Below are 7,935 nucleotides of genomic sequence, written 5' to 3' on the forward strand. Positions count from 1 at the left end.
GCCAAAACGAATAACAAAAGTATTAGAGAATACCCCTTTACCCGTTTCATTCATTGCCCGCTTGCACCCTAGTTGTCCAATTGCGAGAAATTTCTCCTACTTGTGAACAAATGCAGGGTGAGGGAGGCAGCAATCCCTCCCCTCTCCCCTCTCCTCTATTAGCTTTGATGTGTGAAGAGTTGGGGATTCTTCCCCAATCTCTTCAAAAGATAATGACAGAGTAGGGCTCCCAATCGCAGATTTGAGGAAGCTTTTTTTGTTTTTAGATTGATGTCATAATTACATCACTAATTCGACTGGCAGTGAACTGAGTTTGAACGAACCTGATCACTTAGTCAATTTTTATAATATTGACAATACCTTAAAATTAATATATTTTACTTTGAAACTTGAAGATTGCACCTCACAGACTTATTTTCTCTTTTCTCCTTATTTCCTCTCTTTTCTCTTTGATCTCTCTTCCATCTATCTATTTTACATGGTATTAGAACTATTCAATTCATAAATCAAAGCTTAAGGTATTTTTTTCTCTTCCACGATTGAATTTCTCAATTGCATCTAGAGATTGAACTTACAGGTTGTTCTTTGTTCTCTTTTGTGCCTTAACCTAAGGGTTAATGGCTTGTATTGCTGTCTAAAGCAGTTATTATGTGTTTTGTGATCTTGTCAGGATCGAATGAAGTCTTGAAGAGTAATTTGGAGTTCCTGTGACTACATCACCTAGTCTAGGACACAGGTTTGTCAACACAGACATAATTAGGCATATATTTTTTATTGTTTCTTAATTAATTATTGCAATTATTATTTCTAGAGGACTGCCGAGTATTAAATCTGGGTGGTTTCTTTATAAACCCTAGGTAGTGAAGTGTGGGACCCACAGGTGTTGTTTTACAAGGTGTTTTATGCAGCTTATTGGCTGATTGTTATTATTATATAAGAAAGGATCCCCCAGATCATATAATTGAAAATTGGGAAGCAGAGGATCATCAAGTTCAGACTTAGATGTTGAATTCTAGGCAGTCCTTTATTAGTAATCAAGTAATCAATTGTGACACTCCTAAAGATATGTGGAAGACTCTCAAGTCTATTTTTATCAAGAAAGAAATCTGCCTCATGTGTATGGATTGTAAGTGAAGTTCTAGCAGGGATGAAAAGATTGTTACAAAGTATTTTATAGAAGTGTGTGGGGTGTTGCAGGAGATTGCAGTGCTTTACCCTTTTATCACAAATCCTGTATAACTACGAGAAAGAGAAGGACAGATTCAAGTATGAGGCCCTACGAGCATATAAATTAGCAGGATGATGATGTCCTTATACTAGAAAAAACTTATAACTATGTGATTAGAACTGAAAGTGCAGTTGAATCCAAAACTAATAGGAACACTAAGATTTCAAATGCTGCAGCTCTTTAACCTATCCTCTACTCCCACTTGATTTAAGACATCTAGAAGGAGAGGGCGAGGTCAAAGATGCGGTCATGATGGTGGCGGTCGAGGCCGTAGTCGTGGGGAAAGGAAGTGTACACATTGTGGTCAGTCCAATCATAATTCTGAAAAGTGTCAGGAAATTTGGAAAATCAGCATGAGACGATTCCACTTAATCTGATGGCACTAGAAGTGCACAGGGATCTAACAGTAGCTCACAAGATGAAATTCAGCCTTTGGTTCCTTTCGAGCCAGTGTCACCAAGTGACACCAAGGGAAGAAAGCAAGACAAACCTTGAACATGACTTTCCTGAAGAAGAGAAGGGGCAGGTCCAAGCCAAAGGTGATTAAGGCGCCAAGTGAGGTGAGGAGGCATAGAGACAAATTGAAGAGATTGAAGAAGTAATTCCAAACCCAATAGGAGAAGTCGCAATGAATAGGTGGTCCAACAATTCATCAACACTTCCACAACAAAGGCATGTCAAAATGGGGTGTAGGATCCACAGCAAACGAAGTTGGTTTTGTTTAAAATCTTGCCATGTAGAGCACTCCAAAGTAAGATTTTTATTTTAGGTGGGGAAGAGGCGGCCAAGTGGGTATTATTGTCATGTGGTAATAGAAAATTGTAACAAAAGGCCACAGAGAATTAATACTGATCAAGGAGTTAGGTAAGATTACTAAACTCCACTGCCTCAGTATCATTCGGCACTCTCCGGATCGCTGCAATTGATATTCAGCAGGTTGCTTGTGATCAAACTAGCCAGGAGGGCTTGCTGATTTTTGGATAAAAAGCCATCGTCAAGGGTTCATGGAGGAGCCATTCGTCAAGCCAGAAATGCATATCAATACCATCACCAGCACTGAACTGAATATTTTGAGCAAATAGTTCAAAGTTTTTGGAAATAAATCTCCATAAAGTAGATAAGCAGCTGAACGATCCATCTCCAAGATATCAGGATCCTCCCAATTGCCCCATTTTCTGAATATCAAACGTGACCCAAGGAAGATGCTGGTAAGTACTCAACCTCCAACACCATTTAGTGAGAAGAACTTGGTTTATATAATGAATTCTTCTTATGCTCAGACCTCTGCACTTTTTGGGTTGGTATTCACCAAATGATGTTTGAAGCCATCGTTGGTCCCTTTCCAAAGGAAGTTCCGCACAATTCTTCTTATGCTTTTTGCCACCACCGCCAGATTGTGAAGAAATGAGAGAAAATAGGAGAGAATGCCAAATAAACAAGACTTGATCAAAGTGACCCTGCCAACCTGTGAGAGAAGACGCCCCTTCCAAGCTGATAAGCGCGCACAGAGCTTCTCAAAAACTGGTTTCCAAAGGGTTCTATCAAGACACCCCACAAGGAGAGGAAGGCCCAAATAAGTTTTGGGAAGGAGACCAGGGCATAAATCTGTACAATTAGCAGATGTGTCTTCATCTATCACAGGTGAAAGGGCTGTTCACCCAAAACACAAGTTTTCGTGGTCTTCTGTCTGATATGTTCCAAAATTTCCAATCAATCTACTGTGACTGAGCCAACTCACTAAATCATTAAATTATTCAGTTACATTTTTTCATTCTTATGGTGTATTTCAGGATTTGCAAACGTGAATGATTGGTTCAAGACACGAGAGAGGAGGCCTCTACTACTTAGATATCGTTTGAGACAATCAACAAACAACACTTAAGGCTGTTGTTGTGACGCCTTGTGGATCAAAGGCTGGGACATCCATCTCCTTTGAAGTTGCGTTAGTTTCTTCCTACCTTACCTTCAAATTTATCTTTTCAATATCAATCGTGCCAACTTGGAAGCACCACAAGAGCTCTTTTGCATTGAGTAGCAACTGTAGTCAAATTCCCTTTGAATTAGTACATTCAGATATTTAGGGTCCTTGTAGTACTTCCAACTTGTTTGGTTTCCAGTATTTTTTAACATTTATAGATGATTGTAGTAGAATCACTTGGGTGTATCTCCTTAGGGAGAAATTTTTTATGTATTTGATAAAAAATTTCACGAAATAAAAACTCACTTTGGTGTTTCCATTGTATTTTTGTTCAGATAATGGTCTTGAGTTCATAAACCATAAGGTTTCTTGTTTTTGTGCTTCTCATGGGATTATTCATTAGTTGTCATATGTATATATCCCACAACAAAATAGGGTTGCAGAAACGCAAAAATCACCATTTATTGGAAGTAGCACATATCCTTTTGTTCCAAATGAATGCTCCAGAATTGTATTAGAGAGATGTCTGATGTAAAATTTAGTTATATCGGCTTTAATACCTCGCAAACGTACGAATCGTTCATGTAATTTAGCAGGAAGCGAGGGTCATATCCATAGGGAGGACTAAATTTTGTGTATTCTTTAGTCAACTACCCTAACCAAATATGATGAATTAATATTAACTAAACACTAATTATATCCTAAATTATCAAGCAATCATCTAGTTAACTACTTGCACAATAGGAAACATCAACTCTGGATTTTATGGTGATTCATGCCTCTCTCGAGCGCCACGTAACCACGGATCCGATTTCTCAATCCTTGCGTCTAGCCCTTCTTGGGCGCATAGAGTGAAAGACAGAAATCGGATTAAAATACCAAAATCCAACCTCAATTATAATCCTACCCTAATTAGCTAATTTAATCAAATATCCGGAAAACAAATATTCAATAAACATTAATTATCAAATCAGATTCAATAAACATTCAAAACCTAAGTTCAAACTATATAAAAAATTAAATTCAAAAATGACGAATTACTCTCCTTCTCCTTCCTCTCGCTCGGGCATCAACTCGTTCTCACGGGTGCTACAATTTCCCGAAATTGATGGCTTCGAGTAGCAAGAGTGAGTGGCCGGAGGTAGAGACAACACCGGCGACGAAGGATAGAAGCTGACGGACGGAGTTGACGTCCGGTGAAAAATGAAACAGAGCTGAAGTCTAACCGGCTCTCTTGAGTCTCGGTCGGAGTCGGAATAGCTCCGGGAATGGTCGAAAATAAGTAATCGACGCCGGCGGATGGTCGAAAAGCAGAATTGGCACTGGAGAAGCCCTCTTGGATCACTTCTCGGCCTGGTGAGCAGAAACTGTCGAACTCACCTCGACGGAGACTCTCTCGAGCTCTTCTCGGGTTGGTTCTCGATTGCCGGATGACGGTGGCGCGGCGAACGACGGTAGGAAACTCCTCTCGGGTATTCCCCTGTTTCCGGTCCAAGGTCCTCTATTTTGGTCGATCTCCCCTCCGTTGACACTCCCCTCTTTCCTTTAATACGATTTTTCTTATTTTAAAACGATTTGCCCTAAAAATTACCTTCATTTCACTAAGGGCATTTTGGTAAATATCTCCATCTCCACCAAAATTCTCCTAAAATTCCATAATTGAATCCATAAAAAGCATTTCAGGACTAAATAAACCCTTAAAGCAATGGAATATAATTCAGGAGAGAAAAATATGCAATATAGACAATGATTAATACCAAATTCAATAAATGCACGTTTCATTTGAAAACTGATAAATAACCACCTATAACACAATTATAAAAGTTATTCTATTATAATTAACCTAGTTCCCATGTTAGAATATGACATCTATCACACCCCCGAACCTAAATCTTTGCTAGTCCTTAGCAAAACAACAATCGAACCAAAATTAAGCCTAGGAAAACAAAATGCCACTTTCGTAGGGAGCACGATTGCATTTAGCGCATGCAACAAGCCGTTAAACCCCTACTTTGCAGTAGTGGACGAGTTATGTCTCGTGAGGGTTTGCATAGAATTTACCCACAAAATTCATCTAAATCAATAAAAAGAAAACTGAAGAAAATTTACTCCTCATTAGCATATGACTAACACTTAGTATCGTAAAATATCTGAAAATCATATGAGATCCTGCGCAATTTGAAAACCTGTGTAAAATATAGCATATTATCAATCCAAATACATTCATTGTTACTCCATCTGAACCAATGTGACCCATAAGCAATTACTTCAATAGAACAAAGAGGCAACAAATAACAATAAAATCCTGGTCATATCACAATTAAGAGAAAATAGTAGAGTAAGCCTGTTGTCTAACAATCTCACAAAAGAAATATACCAATTTCAATCTTGACTTGCAACTTCTTTCAAATTACAATCATCAAAGTTAAGGAAACTCATTGCTTCCAAATTTAAAACCATTTTACACTATTACCAGCGCACTTTTACTATTACCAGCGTAATTTTTGTTTCACTGAATACTTTTGGTATTATCACCATTTTGTATTCATCTTCACTGTACATGCACTTATTTTTAAGTAACCGACTATTTCGGTGCATGTCCCCAGGTTTGCCGAGGCTGTTTCTGAAGTTATCTGTCTTTTGCAAGAAAGAGCATTTCCATTTGCATTCATACATTACAACAAGGAATTTCATTGAGGTATAAAAAGGAATGAGTTCAAACAGGCATACAAGACTATTCAGACTAACATAGATCAACACTAGATTTACATGTTCTCTTTTGCAACTAAGTTCCAAGTCTAATGCAATAGTAACTTATCCCACTGAATTCTCATGGATCACAACAAATGATATCAGATTTCTAATAGGCATATTCTACACAGTTTTACGAAAAATTTTGAAACACATTTGAGCAACTTATTTTAACTCTACTAATGTTAACCACATACTTATTTTGAAACCACGAACAGAAATCAAAAGAAAATTATTGCTAAGACATAAAAGAGTCGTTTCCTCCCCCCCCCCCCAAACCTAAACCTGACATTGTCCTTAATGGGGAAAAGTTAAAACACTAGAATGACTACAAAAAGGAATAACAACTTAGCTAGTTATACTCCAGCAAGGTAAGGGTTAAGCTCCCTCAGGGCTCCTAAATCCATAGGTGGGACCATATGTGTTTGGTCATCAACAATAATACCGAAAAGTCAATAAAGACCCCTAGGAATGATACATAGTCTCCCTCGAAGAAGGTTTACTCGTATCAGCCATACCCGTAGGTAATCATCCGTAGATGAAACCGCTATCCCACATCACACTTTGAAGAAATCTCCGTGTGACTGGCCACTGAAGGCAGCAGGAATCACGCGCTGAACACAAGTCCTTAAGTTACTCACCATAAGGTTTTCATTCAATACTTCAAGATTGAACTGGTCAATCCCAGAACGGTTGTTTGAGTACAGACCTCTCAAACTAGGGACCAAAAGTCTGGTCATCGACTATCGGAACCATTTATGCTCTCAGCCGACAAGAGAGTACCCCGAGTCCATGATGGGGCCGGCATCGCCGGGGGACCTCCAATCAATCAAGACCAGAGTACACCAAAGGTTATCCCAAATAAGAATGAATAAACCAAAAAAATAAAAATAAAACAGTAATGTACAAAGGGATAGAAACGTGGGGATTGCCCACAATGTGCTAAGTTTATAGTCGTAAGCAAGACTCTGACGCATTCAAGATGAAATGACAGGTTCCTCCAAGAAAATCACCATCACCTCCTCCGGTGTGGGGATATTTTCAAGATACGGTTTGAGCCTCTGACTGTTAACTTTGAAGATCGACCCGTCTCCGTGATTGCGGATCTCAATAGCGCCATGAGGAAACACCTGTGTGACTTCAAATGGATCGGACCACCTGGATCTTAGCTTCCCTGGAAACAAATGCAATCGTGAGTTATAAAGTAAAACATTCTGCCCAATAGTAAAAGACTTGCGAAAAATAGATTTATCATGTAAAAACTTTGTTCGCTCCTTATACAGTTTAACATTCTCATAAGCATTATGACGTATCTCCTCCAACTCATTCAATTGCAATTTTCTCTCCTCACCCGCTTGAGTTAAATCAAAATTCAAAGCCTTAATGGCCCAATAAGCTCTATGCTTAAGCTCAACAGGTAGATGACATGCTTTGCCGAACACTAGGCGAAATGGAGACATCCCAATAGGAGTCTTATAAGCGGTTCGATAGGCCCATAAAGCATCGTCCAATCGACTGAACCAATCTTTCCTATCAAAGCGAACCGACTTCTCCAAAATCTGTTTGATCTCCCTATTAGAGATTTCCACTTGACCACAAGTTTGCAGGTGGTACGAAGTGGACACCCGATGAGTGATGAAATATTTCTTCAATAAGGTCTCAAATGCTCTGTTACAAAAATGAGATCCCCCATCACTGATGATCGCTCTCGGGGTACCAAACTGATTAAAGATGTTTTCTTTTAAAAACTTTACCACCACTTTGTGATCATTTGTCTTACATGCAATAGCTTCAATCCATTTAGAGACATATTCAACAGCAACAAGGATGTATTGATAGCCAAACGAGACAGGAAAAAGACCCATGAAGTCAATACCCCACACATCAAACAATTCAACAATAAGAATGGGGTTAAGAGGCATCATGTTCTTCCTAGACAAACAACCAGTTCGTTGGCATTTATCACACACACGACAAAACTCATGGGCATCTCTAAATAATGAAGGCCAATAGAAACCACATTGCAAGACTTTAGCCG

The sequence above is a fragment of the Aristolochia californica genome, unplaced genomic scaffold (assembly GCF_029961685.1).
Source record: "Aristolochia californica isolate CCGP_79_NKW_82.1479 unplaced genomic scaffold, dmAriCali1.0.hap1 SCAF_1, whole genome shotgun sequence".
NCBI classification, from domain to species: Eukaryota; Viridiplantae; Streptophyta; class Magnoliopsida; order Piperales; family Aristolochiaceae; genus Aristolochia; species Aristolochia californica.